Source organism: the organism of the source record quoted next, unplaced genomic scaffold, assembly GCF_019419815.1.
Source record: "Pyrus x bretschneideri cultivar Hongxiangsu unplaced genomic scaffold, Pyrus_bretschneideri_v1 Contig9, whole genome shotgun sequence".
Lineage (NCBI taxonomy): Eukaryota > Viridiplantae > Streptophyta > Magnoliopsida > Rosales > Rosaceae > Pyrus > Pyrus x bretschneideri.
Genome location: NW_025999831.1, coordinates 3,008,162 through 3,028,497, shown reverse-complemented (window position 1 = coordinate 3,028,497; position 20,336 = coordinate 3,008,162). Strand labels below are relative to the sequence as shown.

The following is a 20,336-nucleotide window of genomic DNA, read 5'->3' as shown; positions in this document are numbered from 1 at the left end:
ACTAATTTATTTATTCTTCTTTTTAGGCGAAGGTTAGGGCCTCGACTTCCTTAATCATGCAAAACCATGATCCTACTCCCTCGATTTCCCCACCAGCATTGGTAGTGACTCCAACTTCCCAGTTTAATCCAAAGACTGGGGAGATGTGTCACTATGTGGAAGATGAAAGTAACTTGGTGAACATCCCTAACTTGAATCCTTTTTATGATTAAAGTTTTCTCTCTTTGTTTATACTTATACTTTTATTTGCTTTTCTAGTCTTTCCTAGCACAGGGGACCAATCAACCACCATCAACTTTATTTAAGGAGCCCATAGTCTTTGAGATCCTTGTGGTCTCAGAGGTGACTAGCCCGAGGGCTTCTCAGGCTGCTGCTTAGGTCAGCTGCCTACTTCTTCTCAGGCAACAGCGACCATAGAGATGGCACATCTTTCTGTTCAGGATCATATTCAGGTATTCAAGTATTTTATTGCTGCTTTTTGCTTTGTACAAATTAGCCTGTTGACACTTGTTTTTTTTCTTCTTGATGTTTATAGGCTTCTGGTGGGGGCTCGGGCATCATTCCTCCTTCAATAAGCAGGGTTAATCCTCATCAGCATTCGAGGGAAACAACACCTCCTCCACCTCCTTCCAAGGTTCCAGTCTTAATTCAGGTATACCAACTTCCTTTTTTAGTTTTCTTTAACTTCAATCGAGAATTATCCTCTTGACTTATTTTTTTTTTTGGTTTGCAATAGGGTCCTAGAGAGGGCTCGGGCTAATCTCTTTCTCCCTTGGTGTGCAAAGTGGCGCTCCTGAGGCCTTCCTTGGCTTCTAGGGTTATGGGGCTTCTAATTCCTCGACCTAAGAAGCAAGCCAAGACAGCTGCTGCCTCTACTCCTCAGGCTTCTCCTTTTGCTGAGACTACTCTCACTGCTGCAACCTCTGAAGTAGTTAGAGAGATGCACCTACACTTTGCACCTATCTCAGTAACAGCATCCTTGCCTGAACTTTTTAAAGAGTTCGGGCAACTTAAGACAAGGCTAAGGTTTTCAAGGCATCCCTCCGAGCCACAAGGCTTTCAGGAACAACACCGGATCTTCTAAGAGTGGGCTAGGTGGGACTTTTCAGCTTCCTTAGTCTTAAGGCTCTCCACGATGTAGAGAAGACCATCACTGAATTACACAAGGCTGTCAATTATCAAGGGTTCAGTACAAGTCTTTCCTCTCCTATTTTGAGAATTTGAGAGCTCTGAGGGATTAGCACCAGCGAGCTAATAGACAAGGCTATCAATTATTAAAGGTTCAGTACAAGTCTTTCCTTTCCTATTTTGAGAATTTGAGAGCTCTAAGGGATTAGCACCAGTGAGCTGATAGACAAGCCAAACAAGTGAGGTGCTTCAAGGAGAAACAAACCAGAACTTCGACTCATTTACAAAAATTGGTGGATGAAGGTTCAACTACGGAAGATAGGATCAAGGTGGTGACTTCTGAGATCCAGAAGTTAGATGAGCAACTGGCTGTGTTGAAGGCTGAACAAGCAACCCTTCTCAGTAAACTTCATCAGCAAATTGAAAAGGTGAAGAATGAGAACCTGGAGTTGAAGGATGCTGAGTCTCAACTTGCTAATAGTAGTACTGTTTTAGCCGAGTGTACCAAAATCTTTACAATTATGCAAACTTATTATTCTAGAATAATCATTTTGGGTGAAGAAGTAAATTTGTAAAGCTAGGGCCATTGTAACCTCTCCTATTATGAAATGAAATAACTCCCTTATTCACTTTTACTTGTTTTACTTCCCTAACTTCATTTTTCTCGATCCGCTTAAGCCCCTCAATATAACAATCTCTTGTATCCCATAAAGTTGGATGATATTTCTGTAAAAACTTAGCATTGATTGGATGTCTTTGCAAGTTCCCTTCTAAATCTGCCAAGTAATATCCTCCCTTATCCAATACCTGGTTGATAGTGAATGGGCCTTCCCAAGTGGGACTCCACTTCCCAAAGCCTCTAACTTGAGCTCCCAAGGGCAAAATTGCTTTCCACATTAATTCCCCTTCTTTGAATACTTTTAGCTTTACCCTCTTGTTATAAGCTTGGGCAACAACCTCCTTTCTTTCTTGAATTTGGTTTAAAGCTTCAATTCGAGCTACATCCAAATCTTCAACTCCTTGTACATATCCTGGATGTATTCTTCACTATATAGACCATATTGGTTTTGAATTCTAATTGAACTTATATTAATCTCTATAGGATGCACAACATCTTGCCCGAAGGTTATGGCATAAGGAGTAGTTCCAGTTTCTGCCATTTTGGAAGTTCTATAAGCCCACAAAGTGTCTCCTAACTTCTCGTGCCCTTTTGGAAGTTCTTGTTGCTGGCCTTTACTTGACCATTTGATTGGGGGTAGTAGAGACTAGATTGGATCATATGTATCTTGAAATTACTTGCAAATTCCTCTACTTCTTTTGAAATAAAAGATGGCATGCGGTCTGTAACAATTGTCTCGGGCACTCCATATTTGTGTAAAATCTTGGTATCAATGAACTTCTTGACAGTAGTTGAAGTAATAGTCTTCACAACTGAAGCTTCTACTCATTTGGTAAAGTAATCTGTCGCTACAATTATAAATGTATGCCCCTTGCTAGAAGCAAGGTAAATTTTCCCAATGAAGTCCATAGCCCATCCTTTAAAGGGCCAAGACTTTACTACCGGATTCAAGGGTACTGATAGTACATGCTGGAGAGGTCGTGCCTTTGACATTCTTTATACCCTCGGGAATAAGCCTTGCAATCCTTTTCCATCTCAGGCCAGAAATTGCCATATCTTCTAAGCAACCATCTCATCTTAGTGCCAGCTTGATATGCCCTACAAATTCCCTCATGTACTTCAACCATTACTCTCATTGATTCTTCTTGGCCTAAAGATTTCAACAACAGTCCCTCTGGGGTCTTCCTTAGCATAGATTCATCCTACATGACATACTTAGTTGCTTGTTGTCTATTCTTCTTACTTGTAGAAAAAGAAGGATCTTTCAAGTATTAAGTAATAGGTGTTCTCCAGTCTTCTATCTCTGGTTCTTTAGTCATCACATCTAGGTTGAATCCTCTTTCAAATATAAAAGGTAGATTTCTCCTTTGTACTTCCACATCTGCCTTAACTATTCCTTCTTGGATTTGTGCTCTAGAAGCCAACTGCGCCATCTCATTGGCAATTGAATTTGATTCTTTTGGGGATGTGGTTGACTAATATTTCAGGGCCCCAATAGCTCAATAGTTGTGTAGCTGCCAAATAATAACAAGCCATGGTGATATGCCTGCACTTGTATTCTCCATTCAACTGATTGATCACTAATTCTGAGTCACCAAAAACCCTAACTTCAGTTGCCCCCAACTCTATCAGGATTTCTAAGCCAATTATCAATGCTTCATATTCTGCCCGATTGTTGGTAATATCTTGATAATATAAGAGAAATAATAGTAGTGGTGAACATCCTGGGGATTAACAATGACAATCTCAACCCTAGCAGCATGTTGAGTGCAAGATCCATCAAAATACAACCTCCAATGAGTGATCCAGAGGCTAGTTATCCTCTTTATTTCTTGTTAAATCCATTCCTCTTTGCCTGAAAGAGCTCTGTTTGGCAGAATCCAAAGACTAGCCACCTTTAGAGTCCCTGGGATATTGATAAGTTCATCTTGTGATTCTTGGTGCTCGACCAAGAAGTCTGCAATCGTTTGCCCCTTTATTACTCTTTAAGGTACATATTGAACACTGAATTTTGATAGTGCTAGAATCCACTTCCCAATCCTTCCAGTTAGCATTGGTTTTGACAGCATGTATTTGATTACATTGGTGTTGGCAATGATATGGATGTGGCAAGGCAACATGTAATGCCTTAACTTGTAGTCAGTGAAGTATAAAGCCAAACACAACCTCTTAACTGGGGTATATCTTGTTTCTACCTCAGCAAGGAATATACTGAGGTAGTATATTGCTTGCTCTTTCCCACCTTCATTGTTTTGGGCTAACAAGCTTCCTATTGACTTTTCAGAGGCGGAAATATAAAGTTTTAAAAGTCTTCCCTCTCTAAGGTGGCATGAACACTGGTGGAGAGGCTAAGTAAGTCTTTATTCTGCCAAAGGCCTTTTGGTGTGGTAGGCCCCAGTCAAACTCTTCTTTATCTTTCAATCTTAAAAGAAGTCAATGGCTGAATCTTGCCTATCAAGTTAGCAATAAATCTCCTCAGGAAGTTAATTTTTCCCAGCAGTCTTTGCAGTTGTACTTTATTGGTGGGAGAAGGTGTTTCCATTATTGCTCGAACCTTGTTTTTGTCGACCTCTACCCTTCTTTGATGAACAAGGAACCCTAAAAAGTTGCCCGATCTTACCCCAAAAGCATATTTCGTAGGATTCATTTTCAACTTATGGGTCCTCATTCTTGTAAAGGCTTGTCTGACGTTTATTAGGTGCTGTTCTTCGGTTTTAGATTTCATCACGATGTCATTAATGTATACTTCCATGCTATGGCCAATCAAGTCATGAAAAATGGCATTCATTGCTCTTTGATAAGTTGCACTAGCATTCTTGAGTCCGAATGGCATTACCAAGTATTCATATATTCCATCATGTCCTGGGCATCTAAAAGTTGTCTTATGACACACCCCGACCCGGGATGTCCATTAGGACTCTGAATCGAGCTATGTTGGCTGACACCTCAAAGGTGACGAAGCCATAAAGTGTATTGATGTGGAAGATGTGAATAAATTTAAACCTAAAAGTGCCTAAGTACAAGAGTGCGCAATGAGCGGGTATGAACCCATTTCACACGTGATGATAAAGCATAAGTATAGTACAGTAAAATAGGGTGAGAATTATACCATAAATGGTAATCGTCTACCCTAAGATTTGCTGATAATCCTTGTCGGTACGAAAACTCTGCTATTAGAACCTGGAAGGGCAAAAAACCAAGGGTGAGTGGGCCTGAAAATAACGTTTTAATAAAAACCTTTTGAAAACGTTATAACCTCTCATCATAAAACCTATATAGTTTCCAGAAAATAATAATACTACGTAATTACGAAAATGAATGCACAAGTGCAATGAAAACAAAAGCATGCCATGCTACAGTATCTCAGCAATAATAAATGTAAGTCAGGTGTGAGATCAGTCTAAACTAACGTGCCAGTCGGAGTCACCTTAATATGACCTGTACGACTGGACCTATTGATGAGTCCATATTATACTATATATTTTACCCTAATCTTATTAATAATTTATTAGTTATTATGTGTGAATTTTGATACTTCGAATTATATTTCTAATATAGGACATTCAGTTTCCTCTAGAGCAAAAAGTGATCAAACAGATGAATTTTGGAGTAATTCAAAATGGACGATGTTCGTGAGTCTTTCAAGATGATTGTATCAAAGTTTCAGATTTTTCTACTAAGTCGTTTGACCGTGGCGATGAAAATAAGGCCCAGCATGCAGCTTTCCCAGATTGACGTTTCTGGACGTTTTGGGTATTTTGGAGATCAAGATGGCACATTTCGAGGAAGATTCCTTCTAAGGATTTGTAGGAGACGTCTTCAAATTTCAAAAGAGACATTTAGGGACTAAATCGGAATTGATTTGGTTAGTCAAAAGTATGATTTTCTGAGAAGTCCAAATTTTAGTTCAAATAGAAACCCTTTTTTTTTTTAATTTTTTTTTTCTGTTTTATTATTCTATTATGTTTCCTAGTTTTAGTCTAAGAATTTTTAGTTTTATTTTGTATTTGTATAAATAAGATATTTAGCCATTAGGGTTAAAGAAGAGAGAGAAGAGGGGGAGAAAACGCACGCACACTTTAGAGAGCTTTTGGATTCAAGTTTATTTTCAATGTGTTTTCTATCCATGTTTTTAATAATATTTTGTTTTATGATTGTTCGTAACTAGTTTCGTTTGCTAGGGCGAGGCCACGAGCCTTAGCAAGAATATGTAATTTCTTTTCAATTTACGTATGATATTATGCATGCAAGTTTTGAATTATTAATCACTGTGGTTTAAACTATCTACTTGTCTTGATGATTGGCCACCATTAGGATATTTAGAAAAGTAATTTGATGCAATTTTGGAGGAGGGCTGTCACTGAAATTGACTAAGGCTTCTTGTGGTTAATATGTGTAACTTCTTAGGATGGACGACACGTCTGAAGGGTTATATGGTTTTTCATAAGGTTTTCAAAAAACTTAATGAATCTTGCATGTTCACATTCAATCTGGACGCCACAGACGGGTTGCATGTTAGATATATGTTCTATGTTGGAGGTTCCAAGTAGGGTATACTTTAGGAAAACTTAACCTTCAAAATATGCATGTGTAATTCGTAAGTAATTGAAAGAACTACGTAGAATTGTTAAGGTGATGGTGGAACCCTAGTGCTCGAATTGATATTCAAAACTATTTTCTTTTGTTTTCTTTACTTTCCCAATTTATTTAATTGTTTTTAATTAAATTCGTTTTTAATATTTTAGGTCATAAAATCAACCTCTTCCAAACTTTGTTTTTAAATAGTTAATTAAGATTTGGTATTTACATAAATTATTCATTCAATGCCTGTGGAAAACGACCTTACTTGAGCTGCTATACTATGACAACATTGTACTCTTGCAAGTATTTTTAAGTGTTTTTATCCCTACTTTTGCAGGTGGTAAAAATCCCTATCACCTATTGCTCATCAGTCTATGCTAGCACACGAGTCGGAGTCACCTAGTGTGACCTGTACGGCAGGCTGGGTGTAAATATGTACGCTCTAGTGCTCACGTGAAAGCTAGCGTTGCACGGGTCACCTACGAGTCGGAGTCACCTAATGCGACCTGTACTACAGGCTAGCACCTAACTTGGATCCAAGGCGAGCGTGCGGTGCAAGAGGTGAACAATCACATGAAGGCTGTGCCCTGGCTCAAGGTGGGAGCACTAACACTAGGGTGCAACAATGATGAGCGCTGAATGAATATATACATGCTCATATAATTCATCCATTTCAATCACATAATAGCTCACTTGAACTTACATGCGCCTCCGTATGATCATTTGGCATAACCACAAATCTCATCACAATGCAATATTTAAATATAACACATTTAAATCATGGCATGCTATGCATAATCAATTTAGAACATTTCTAAAAAACCGTAAGATACACACACACACACACACACACACTATAAAAAAGAAAAAGACCCACCCACCTGAGGTCTGCGCTACAACTCCTTAACACGAATATCGAGGCATCACGAACGATTGGTGCCTAAAACAATTATTCAATCATGTCTCAAAATTTTTATCTATAGAACATGCAACTTACATAAAACACATCCCCAAGGGTGTTCTAAATTGATTTGAGACCCATTGACCAAAAGTAAGCCGTCAGTCAAAGATCGACGGTAGGGTCCACAACCCTACGTAACTTGATCCGGAAGATCCGCATCACAAATTTTGGATCCGTAACTTCCAAAGATCCACATTATGTTTCTAAAACATCATATTAAAGTTTCATTACGAACCAACGGTTGGATCTCCTTCACTTGCAAGTGTAAGTGGCGGTTAACGTTTTATTTTATGAACTTACAAATCCAATTCGGGAAGATCCGTACATCGGATTCCAGATCCAAAGTTCCTATAATCCTCATATATTATGTGCTATAAGGTATTAAAGTTTGGTGACGACCCAACGGTTAGATCGTCGATTGCTATAATAATCAAGTGGTGGATCCTTTCAAAACCATGCTCAAACGATGAGATTTCATCAATCTAACTTCACCTATGGAATTGGGGTATAAAACTTAGCTTAGGAAGGTCAGGTGGGTTATCGGCCCACTCGCCGCTGCACACGGCAGTAGGCCACCCCGACTTGCCGGAAAAATCAACTATTTCTAAAAATTCTCAAATTTCACGGAAATGAAGATCTTAATGAGTAGAGCAAGTTTTATACCTATGGAAAAGTCAATTTGACCGGAAAAAGCCTTAAATTACCACGAATATGTCTGAACCCTAGATTTGGGTGTGCTTTGATTCGTCCTCCATACTTGCTCCGATGTTTCAAACAATGATTAGGCATTGTTCTTGAGCTCAAGGGGAGTTGTTTGATGGTGGGGATCGATGAGATTGCATTCAAAAATGGTGGATCGCCACCTAGAGACTCACAAGTTGCCGTCGAAGCCAACAGCTTCGAACATCATAATTTAGAGCCCAATTCCTTTGATTTTTGGGTGGAATGTGAAGAAGGAATGTTGTGGAGTTGGTTCTAGGTGGTAGCTAGCTGTGAAAAGCTCTAAAAATGATGTGAAATGCATCGAAAAAGTCGTGAAATACTGGGTTAGAGATCGAGTCTCGATTGGAAATGGGTTAGGGTCCGGGTTGGCTATACCTTCCTTCCCTCCTTTCTCTCCCTTCTCTTTCTTCTAATTGGTCAGTCTCTCTTCTTTTCTTTCCTGATTGGGCAGTGCCTATCTTCCTTCGTCTCCTTTATCTTTCATCATCACCGCCCATCATTTCTTCCCTTTAATCTAGGCCACACACGTGGCTTTCCAGATTTTTGGAATCTGGAGCATTCCAGAAAATAATAAATTGACCATTTTATCCTCGACTTCATTCGTTAATAACTTCATCGTTATAACTCCCAATTGCGCCTACACGCGAGTACTACAAGGATACGTTAAGAAAACGGATCTTACATGACACGATGAGGTGGTCAACAAAAGTCAACTTCATATTTTAAAATTATAAAAATCATAATTTTTAGGGACAGGTCGTTACATCTTATGTATGTCTTCTTTTGCCATTTTTATCTGATTATAACCAGCATTCCCATCTATGAAAGATAGAACTTTGTGCTTTGCAATTGCATCTATAGATAGGTCACCATTGGCATGGGGTATTCATCTTTAGGTATGGCTCCATAATGTTTCTATAGTCAACACAACATCGAACTGCATTAGTTATAGCTTTTAATACAGGTACAATATTGGCCAACCACTCGACCTACTTGGCAAGCCTAATAAATCCAGCCTTTACGAGCCTTTCAATTTCTTATTTGACCTTTTCTTCTATCTCATTGGACATCTTTCGTGGTGCTTGCTTTATAGGTTTATATCCTTCCTTGATAGGCATCATGTGTTCTACTAAGGTTGAATCTAAAATTGGCATTTCAGTGTAATGCCAAGCAAAACAATCTTTAAACTTGTGCAGAAGGCTAACTGTCTTTGCCCGATCTTCTGCTTCCAACAGGCCATTGATCTGTATAGGCCTTGGATCCTCCTTAGTTCCCAAATCAATGGTTTCTAAAGGGTCTTGTACCTATAGTACTGGCTTGTCAGGTTTTGTACACAAAAATTCAACCGCCTCTGAGCTCTTGGGCATGTCATTGGGCCAATCTAAGTTATACATACACTCGGCCATATGTATGGCTGCCTTTATCTCTTTCTCAAAAAACTCTTATTATACTGTGTTCTGGCTACTTGAAGCTTCTTTCTTGGCTGAGTTCTCCGTTTCTTACTGTCTCTATCTTCCATACATCAACAATCTCTTGATTAAGGACTTGACTGTAACTACTTGGTCATTTCTTATTTGTTCTAACATTACTGGTGTTGGGGAGCCAGGACGATATGGGGTCTATCTCGTTCTTCTCTAGTGAGAAACAATCCTTATTCCAAGAGCTTTTGGGCCGTCACCTTAGCGGTCGTTCTTATTAGTTCCTAGGCACTGCATAATCCCAACACTAGGATTATAAAAGCTGGCTTCTGCAACATTGGTTGTAGGGAGAAAAGGCTGTGATTCGGCCTCTACCATCTCCTAAAATCCTGGTCACTTAGCCTCTGCCTCGTGGTAAACAACTACTCATTGATGCATGGTGGATGGCACAGAGAGACTTTGGTAAATCTACTCTCTACCAAGCAAGGCTCCATAAGTGGAACTACTGTCTACCACGAAAAAGGCTAGCATGATTTTCTTGGATCCCAAGTCAACTTCCAAGGACAATATCCCATGCCTTCTAGTAATGGCTCCAAAGAAACTAGAGATTATTAGGTCAGTAGGAATAAGATATTCTTCACCTCTTCCTAACTTCTTCATCTGTTTCAACAATATCACGTTCATTGTAGCTCCTCCATCAATCAAAACCCTCTTGAAGAGTACTTCTTCCGGATGAGCAGTTATGTATATGGGCTTAAGATGGTTAGCCAAGGACATACTCGAGCGGCTAAAGACCATTATGTCAAAATACACTCTCTTGGGCTCATTCCTTGAGAGTTTGGGCAAACCTGTCTTGCTAGATTCTTCTTTTCCTATTTCTTCAACACTAACATGTGCCATCATAGCATTTGTTACCAAGTAATCACCCTCCAATATGGTAGGCTGATCAGGTTCGACATAAAACATGATAGATAATACATATGTCATGTTTATATGGAAGTTGCTAAGTCCAGGTAAATCCTCATTCTTCCTTCTAATATGGTCCGTAAACTCATCTAACCAAGCCTGTGCTTTTTTTGGCAACATTAGTTCGGGCAATTCTTCCTCCCTAGTTATACCAAAGTTTGGCACTTGCCCTGGAATCTCACAAAGGGTCTCAAACAACAAAGGTGAGGGTATTCCTCTCTCGGGTGAAATAGTCCCAAAACATATTGGTTCTAGACTCCATCTTGGGGTTGGCATCATCATTATATCTTCTTAAGCTTTCCTCAAGATCCTGTACTTTCCAGGATAAGGGTTTTGTGGCACGTGATTTCCTTTTCCCTCAGTCTTGCTGTTGGCCATTTCCAACTTTATTTTGCTTCTCCATTGAAGCTGATTTTTTCCCCCATGAAGGACTTTTCCGAACTTTACATTTTCAGAGGTTTCTGATACAACATGGACTTTTAACCATTTCACATGGGCTTTATGTTGCCTTTGGACTCTCCTGATCATAGAAGCTCCCATTTCTTTTACTGGTTTTCCATCATTTCGCACTACATACCATTTTCGCCCAAGTCGGGCAGAATCTTTCCTAGTGACTGGGAATACTAAGTTCTTTGTTCTTCCCTTTACTCTAACATCACCATCATCATAACTTGGCTGGGGAGGCCTTACACCCATCCATTTCAGCATTTTGGCCTCTTTATCCTCTACTTCTTCTGAAGCTTCATAGTTTCTAAACACCTCAAACATCCCTTTTGGTTTAAAATCTCTTTCTAACCTTTGGAAAACATTTTTGGAGGTTTTTTTCTTAGTTGCCTGCATGATACTCCTGCGGGCTTCTTGCTCTTCTTTCTCTCTTTTTTTTCTAATCAACTCTTGATTAATAATAGCTCCTGATGCCGGCACTTCTAGCTCATATTCACATTGGCACTTGCTACACAACACCAGCCCTTTAACTATGGCTGTTTTGGGTTTCTCGGGCAACTTGATAGCTCATTTTTTAAGTCTGTCAACTTGCCTCATTTCTGCTTTCACTTCCCAAATGGCTTTTCCCTTCCATTTCTCAGTCTAAGTCAGGTTGATTATGTTTATTGGGGCATCTGGAAAGGGATCTGTATCAATCATCATGTTGGTCTACGGTTTCTCCAAAAGCAACTTTCCCTTGACTATGAGGTCTTATATCTAGTCCCTGAACTGAACACAATTGGTTATAGAATGATTGAAGGCATATTGCAGCTTGCAATACTTCTTTCCTTTTAATTTTTCAGGTTTAGGCGTCTTTTTGGTGCTGTCGGGCATAATCACTCTTGCCCGCACCAACTCTTCATAGATCTCCTAGGCTTTGATTAAATCAAAAGAATAACTCTAGTATTTAAGGGGCTTTATAGGGACAAATCCCCCATCATTCATCACCACTTTTTGATCCTTGACCGACTGGACTAACCCCTTTACCATTAAAGGTTTAAAGGGAGTAGTCATCTCTGCTACACACATGTCAATTCCCTTTCATCCATGACCATCACTTTCTTCTAGCTTTACTCCTTCAAACTCTACTTGGTGAATTTGAACTTTATTTTTGTAGAAAAGAGGCACCTTGGATGAGTGTTTCACTTGTTGTTCTTTAATCAAAAGCTTCTCATACTTTATGGCAATAATTACCAGCTCTTGCAACTTATTGAACTGTACATCATAAAACTTCTTTCTCAAAGGTAGCTTCAATGCCTTCTGAGCAATAGATATAAGTTGGGCATGGTTGATAGGAAATTGGCACCTTATCCTTATCCTCCTAAATCTCATCATGAAGTCCTCTGTGGACTCATGCTTATATTGCTTAACCTCAACTAGATTGTTGATAGTCATCCCGGGCTCTACCCTATAGAACTGTTCATGAAAAACCATCTTCATTTGCCCCCAGTTAGCAATAGAATTGGGGGGCAGTAGAGAATACCATTGAGACGCTAGACCAACCAATGAGTTCCTAAACAATCTTAACTTATAGTTAGGATTGTCTTCAAATGCCACATAGTAATTGGAAAACTTGAAGATGTGATCTCTATAGGACACACTACTATCTTCTCCACTAAAATTTGGAAATGTGAGCGTCTTGAAGTTGAGGGGAAAAGGATTTTGCTCATCAATATACTCGAGGTAGGGCTTTTGGTAAGTGATCCTGAACAGCGGGCGGGCCTAGGGTTGAGCATTCTGGACCATCATTCTTCTCAACTCAGCTAACTCATCTCTAAATTCCTGGTTGGTTGTATTATTATGTTGGGGGGGTGTAAGGAGGTTCCCACTTAGTGTTACTTTCGTTGTTCAAGAAAGTCTCATTCTTTGGTTCAGGTTGTCTCTATCTGGCCCCTCCTCCTTTATTAGCCAGTAGTGGTGGCCTATAAGGAACAGGCTTACCCGCAGTTGTGGACATAACTTTTCCACTAGATTCTCCCACTTGTTGGTTCATTTCGTACTTTTTTTTGTCTTGCCTGGCCTGCCCCCTACTATCTAGTAAGGATGGTAGTGGGTTGGGCAACTCTATCTCTAAGATTTCTTCTAATATTAGCTAGTTGGCCCAATCGCCTACTTTCTCCTTTCCTCTTTCCTTTCATTCCTCGAGTGAGGGAAATAAGGGAATAGCCGATTCCTTCTCAGGGCTTGCCTTTCTCATCATCTCTTTAGCATAACTGTGTTTTGGAGCAGAGTACTCCAGATCTAGTCTTCTCTGCAAACTTCCTGTTAAGGAACAAAGCCTGCTCATCTCTCATCTGGTATCCAGAGAGATATTTTCCATACTTTTCAAACCATGGTGGCTTGTAAGTCTTCATTGGTCACCTTTCTTTTTGACTTCTCAGATGAAGTTGGGTTTCCTAGAATAGTTGGTCCTTGTAGGGAGGGGAAATTTTCTAGATGATCTGTCATTTCTGACCTTAGTAGACACTAGGGTGGCCCGTATTCTGTATACCACCTGAAAGTAAACTCCTTCCTCTTTCTTCTTGGCATATAAGACTAATGAGATCCCACCAGATGTGCCAAAACTATGTTTGGGCAAAGATTTCTCTGGAGAAGGTCTATGGAGCTTAGCATAGCTCCCCAAGGGATTGGCACTTTGGATGTGTATGTATGGTAGTCGGGCTATTTCGTACCTTGTGTACTACAATAAGAGCTTGAAGTTAGTTCTGAAATGTGTCTTTGTGGGGCCTTAGGTGTAGGCCTTGAGGCTCGCAATTAAAACTAACTAAATGCTTAGGCGTGCCATTGCTATCTCAGTATAGAAAATGTAGAACAAGTCTGTTTTAAGTTGATTACTTGCACCCCAAGTTACTCAAACTTCTTGTTATCAAATGATTGTCACAGATGGGTTAAGTCTATATTAAGTTTTTTTTTTTTCTTGCCTTGTAAACAAGGACTTTTAGTTCATGATCTTGTATGTTTGAATGGAGGGAGTCCAGAGACTCTTAAGTCATTTGTTTGGTTCCAAACTGCTCTTAATGAAAACATACCCATTAAGTTAACCAGATCCAGATGCAAATGAGACTCTTAAAATAGAAAAACAGGTGGAAATGACTTGAATACATGTTGAAGATTGCATTAATCAATAGATCTACTAATTTAGAGAACAAACAAAGAGACTCGGGTAAGATTTCACCTTGTCTATCAAGGTTGAACTTTTTGCATCCACTTCTCTTTGTGTTTACAGGGGTTGTATGCTTAAAAGGGATGGATGGTAAACCAATTTACATTAGAGAATCAATGCTACAGCATTGGGAATGGTAGCAGAACTTTTATACTAGAGAAAAGATAACTTTTCTAAGGAAACTATTTGCTAAAAAGACTGAATCTGGATTGATTGCAACTTGAAAGGTACGAATTGGCTTGAGAGCAGAGTTTGTTTGCTTGTTTATTTGATTGGTTGAGTGTCCTTGTTTCTATTGTCTCTTTCTTCCTTTTATAGGCGATTTGGCCCGAGCATTAGGGCATTGCTCTTGCTTGAAAGCTCTTGGAGGGTAATGAGTCATTAGCTTTTTACTTGTAGTGCCACTGGAAACTACTTTTTGGCTAATAGTAGGTTGGTCTCCATCACCTGTCACTTCCATCATGGACACGTGGCTTATGTTTTGGCTGAGAAGGCTTCAGTTTGCTTCTAGGCTTGATGCTGAGCTTCGGGTAGATTCACCTTGTTTTGACACCCTTGAGCCTTCTTTCAGTCTAGCCCAATATTCAAATATTAATCCAAACATGTAGTAAAGAAAGTTGTATGCTGGTAGTAAAGAAAGTTTAAATGGGATGTGATGTGATCACATTTTTTGAAGTCGAAACCTGTTTTTTTTTTTTTTTTCTTTTTTTTCTTTTTTGTTTCTGTTTTTACTGGAGATACAAACTTATGTTGTTTCCCTAAGTTTCATTCTTCTATTCTTTGTTCCATTTGTTCCTTCTATAATGTCTTCCGATTAAACTATTTACCTCATATCGAACTTTTGCTTTTCTTGTGCAACCGATATAGGGGGAGGGGAATTTGAACACAGAATCTCGGGCGGAAAGACAATCAATCTTTAACTGTAAACTCAAAGTCAGTCGCTAGGCTTGTCCATATAATTTTATGAAAGAATGGCCAATGGAATAGATGTCTCATGGCTCGATTAGGGTAGGCTGTAAATTTCTAATATGGTTCAATGCATTTGCCGGGAGACATGGATTAGAAGTTAACGAAGAAATTTGAAACTGCCAAAACAAGAGTGGGGAAAAATAGAACTTTGGTAAGATTCGTATGGGATTTGAATAAAAGTGTTTTGTTTTTTTCCTTTAAAAAAGTTGTTGATCCTCATGATCCTCATGACTCTTAAATTGGAGGCAATAATTGATAGAATCTAGCACCTAGAGGAGTTAGGCCTTAGGTACAACGATTGTACTATCTCACTATGTTATACCTAAAACTTACTTTACTCGAACGATATTGCAATCTAATCGAGACTGCATGTAAGGGTACTTAAACTGTAAAGAAAGAGTATGAAGCTTTCAATTAGGCTACGCATTGATCTACACGTAATTTGGTTAGTAGACGTAGTTCGGTTAGAAGGAAAAAAAAAAAGAAGCTTTGGGTAGTTGTAGCACATTATCATGTAGTTGTTCTTTTAAAATTTTAATTGATATATTTTTTTTTAATCAATTGGGGAAGGGAAGTTCGGACATTGGATCTCTTCTAAACAAATAGGCAATTACCCAACAAAAATAGGCAATTACGTAACCAGAATAGGCAAGGGAAAATGTTTGAATCTAGGATACAGTAGTTTAAAGAGGAAAATCCAGTCCACCAAGTTAATACAACATGTAGACATGAAGGAAACTTATTCGTTTTAATCCTACCAATTTGGAAGGATTGGAAAGAATAAGTTTTTTGATGAGTAATTCATCTTCTATCAACATTGCACATTTTTTTTCTTTCTTCCTTTAACATGCATTGAATCTAATTAGTTATTTATTCCAATCAAATCCTAAACAACAAATGAATCCAAGGATTCTCAAGTTCATAGACTACCCAACAAGGAATAGGCAATTACCAACTCATAATATTTTATCCCTCTCGTTAACATCATTCAACCAGGGATAATGTTGAATTGGGGTCCACTTGTAGTTTTCCAAGCCGAACAAGCAGATAAAAATTTGACGAAGCATCTCCTGTCACTAGTAAAAAAAACACTTTGCGCGACGTAGGTACTTTCGTCGCGCAAAGTAAAAAATCGTTGCCTAAGGGTTTGCGCGACGCAACCTTCGTCGCGCGTTAATCGTCGCGCAAAGTCTGAGACGCTAGGGTTTGCGCGACGGCCACGGGGCGTGCGTCGCGCAAAGTGGGTTTGCGCGACGGCCACGGAATGCGTCGCGCAAAGTGGGTTTGCGCGACCAACGGTGTGCGTCACGCAAACCCACTTTGCGCAACTACGGACTGCGTCGCGCAAACCCACTTTGCGCAACTACGGACTGCGTCGCGCAAACCCACTTTGCACTACCCACTTTGTGCGTCACGCAAACCCACTTTGCGTGACTAATGGTGTGCGTCGCGCAAACCCACTTTGCACTACCCACTTTGTGCGTCACGCAAACCCTCTTTGCGTGACTAACGGAGTGCGTCGCGCAAACCCACTTTGCGTGACTAACGGTGTGCGTCGCGCAAAACCACTTTGCGCGACGTACTGAGTCACGCAAAGTGGGTTTGCGCGATGGAGCCATGCGTCGTGCAAAGTGATTGGTCGTGCAAAGTGGGGAGTAGTTTTGGTCAAACTTTTTTTTTTTTTTTTTTAATTTTTGATAAATATTGTAATTAAATTCGAAAGAATAATTAATTAACCAAGCAAAAGTATTTAATTATAAAATATATGAAAATGTACATACAAGATCCAAACAAAAAAGAAAAAAACTAAAAGTGAACTAGGTTTAATACATCAAGCTACTAGGTATCAGCAGGGCGAGGTGGCCGAAAGCTTGTGTCTCACCATGGCTCAGTCTTTGCTTTGTTAGTAACTTAACCGTCAAATCTTTCAACTGCAATGATCAGTTAGAACACAATCAGAGAAAAAGCACATATGGAAAAGCATACTACTTTCAAAATGCTCATGGAATCCACAGTCGAAACTTTTCACTTTGCTTATATCTGCAAGATACCAAAAGGATATTAACGATGAAGGGATGATAACAAATCTTATTAAAGAATGCACTGCATTCATTACCAAAGTGTTAACCTGGTGAAAGTATAAAATATTATGGATTTACACAGCCAAATTCTACACTTGTTAATTCCGAAATTTTTCGTTTTTTGGCGTATTGAAACAAAAGTAAAAGGCGTGATCTAATCAATTTGAAAAATCTCAAGAATTCACAAATTATTACAAAACCAAATTCATTGTCAAGATTAAGAGCAACCGAATAACACAATAACAAAACGGAAAAAAAAAAAAAAAAATTTATCTACCTTTGTCAAACCTCTAGTCAATTCAAGTCGATTGACTCCACCCCCATACTAAGTGGTGCCCCAGAAATTCTTGCAACTTTAGTAGCCTTGATCATGCATGTTTATAAATACATAAAAGAAGATAATTGCAATTTATTAGACTAAAGAATTTGGGATCAATAAACAGCTACTGAAGATAATTTTTCGTGTTGCTACATTGAGAGGGGCACCCAAACCTGATATTAAAAAACAAAATATTTAGTATAATGTAAACAATTCAATATGTAGTATCAGTTTAGGATCATAATTCAAGGCTCTAAAACCCGCAAAATCACAGGAAAAAAATATCACATCTCATTGTAAAAAAGAAAGAACCGACTTAATCACAGTATAAAAGACATAAATACAAATACAACTTTAACACATGATGATATTTGATATACATAAATTTTTAAAAGGTGATACAAATACCAGAACATATTTATATATATGTACAAACAGTTATCAACATGATTAACAAAAATTTGTAAATTCTAAAGTTTACACTACTTGTCAATCACTTACACTTTTTTTTTTCTTTCCAATTTGAGCAAAAGCACTGTAGCTTATATAAATTGTTGTGCCAATAATCTGCAATAGATAACATAGTATAAATAAGTTATACAAAACAATAGCATTGTAATAATCCATTTTTTTTTTATTTAAAGCAATAATTATCAATACGATTAATAAAAATTTATAAATTGTGAACTTAACACTACTTAGTAAGTTGGCTAACCTTTTTTTTTTCAATTTCAGCAAAAGCACTTTGTAGCTTATATAAATTGCTTTGATAATGATCTACAATGGAAAATGCAGTCACAAATGAGATACACAAAACAGAAATAGTATTATAATGATCTTTCTTTTTTTCGTTGAAAGCATTGCATAATTGGGAAAAGAAATGAAAACTTAAATTAAACTATCAAGAACCAAATGATCTAACACATTTTAGTTCTTCTTAAACTATAACAATACAGTATATCTACCACAAATAATCTGTAAAAAGAACTATTAAAAACTCTTGACCCCAATAAGCATCTTTTACCTTACAAAAATTCTATGGATAAGTGACTTCTTTATACAACATTGCTATTCCGAATACCTAATCTCACACTTAGCTTGCAATTAAATTTTCCAAAGAGTAGGATGATGATGGTAATATACTTTCTTATAAAACAAACCATATACAATCTATTTTTCGTCATATTCTAGAAATGGGTAAATTTTTAATTGCCTTCTCAAACAGTATATCTATATTTGGGCAATTTGGGTAATTGAATCGCCTAGAAAATAAATTCACTGAACAGGATTTCATAAAATAAAATAATAATAATAATAATTGAAAAAAAAAAAAAAAAGGGTGAAACCGAATCGTAAAAAATGAATCATCTCAATCAATTTCCCAACAAAATAAAAGGTTAGGCTAGGAGGAACCCACATTTTCCTCACCCTCTCCGCCTATTTCGAAAACATTTTTCTTCTTTCCAACTTCCCCATCTCTGTCTCCCCTCTCTTTCCCTTTCAACTCCTTTTTTTCTCTGTTCATATCTTCTTTCCCATCTCTGAAAAACCCACCCTAGTTCAATTGAATAAATCGCAGCAAACTCAAATAAAATTTTGAATATTTCAGACCGAAAACGGAAACCAAACGACCACATAAAAATACGAAAATTGGAGATTTCCCAGATCACGAAAATTGGAGATTGCCCAGATGACGAAATTATGAAAGAACAGTAACCCAGAAGTTAAAATCGGAAAAAGCCGAAAACTTTGTAAGATTTGACCGGGACAGAGTAATCAGAGTTCATACCTTTTTCAAGAGAGAAACAAATAGTAGTCACAGCTACTGCAACTGCTCTCTCTAAGTCTGGAGTTTCTGGGAAATTTAGAAAAAATCGTTAGGGTTTCATCCAAATTAGAAAAAATCCTAAACAATCATTATAAAACACACCTTAGCTATATAAGATTGATTCTGCAGAGATCTGAAGATAGGCCGCGCCCAAAGGGATGGAAATCGACCAAAAACCCAGCCACAACCCAGAAATCCCAAACGGAAAAAGGGGGAAACAGCAGGAATTCTTTACCCCAATTAGAGATTTCGAGGAGGGTCTGAGATTTGAGGGATGAGAGGTGAGCGTCCAAACTTGGACAAAGTGAGGGATGAAAGATGAGCATCCAAACTTAGAAGGGAAATAAAATTAGAAATTTGAAAAAAAAAAAAAGCGCCTTTTTTTTACTATTGCACCGCCAAAATTATCACAACTGGCGCGACGTAGGTATACAATTTGACGTCACGCAAAGTGGTTTTGCGCGACGATCACATTAAGGCGTCGCGCAAAGTTTTTTTTTTTTTTTTTAATTATTATAAAAATTACTGAAAATGTGACTTTCTTCCTTTGAAATTCAAATTTTTTTTTACATAAACCCCACTATAATATATTTTTCTAACAAATGTGGTTTGATGTTATACGTATACCAGATGGAATTCATTGATAAATGTGGTTGAATGTGGAATTCATTGATAAATGTGGAATTTTGTTTTTTTTACATTATATCGCACTTTTGTGTTAATAACTCGTTCATTGATAAATGTGGTTGGATGTTATACGTATACAAGATGGAATTCATATCATGCATTGCAATTATGAGAGGCATGAGTCGTGTGAGTTACATGGGGTTGTATCGTGATGGATTGGAATGAAAATTGTGATAACGATGGCGCGTGAACGAATGTGTCATGGGTGGTAATTCATATAACAAGACATACTCGAGGCCAAGGCACGGTACGGGACGTGCGAGGCTTGTGTGTTTTGGTGTGTGGATTAACAAATGAATACAATAAATGAATTCGATCTTCAATTTAAAATATTTACACAAGTGGATACCACAAAATCTTATGTTATACTTAATGAAAGTATAAATAAACTCTAAGTGTTAGTCAATTTA

General features: G+C 38.1%; 1 long non-coding RNA gene across 2 annotated transcripts; it reads right to left on the bottom strand.

Moving 5' to 3' along the window:
- Positions 1 to 16,743: 16,743 nt before the first annotated feature.
- Positions 16,744 to 19,515, bottom strand: LOC103940879. Of its 2 annotated transcripts, none has more exons than XR_007255369.1 (6): positions 19,342 to 19,515; positions 19,201 to 19,266; positions 18,127 to 18,188; positions 17,913 to 17,978; positions 17,370 to 17,584; positions 16,744 to 17,051 (listed from the first exon to the last, which is right to left on the bottom strand). It is a non-coding gene; the product is annotated as an uncharacterized LOC103940879 (long non-coding RNA). The 2 variants fall into 2 exon arrangements; XR_666379.3 differs by having other exon boundaries at positions 16,744 to 16,942; positions 19,342 to 19,512.
- Positions 19,516 to 20,336: the final 821 nt, after the last annotated feature.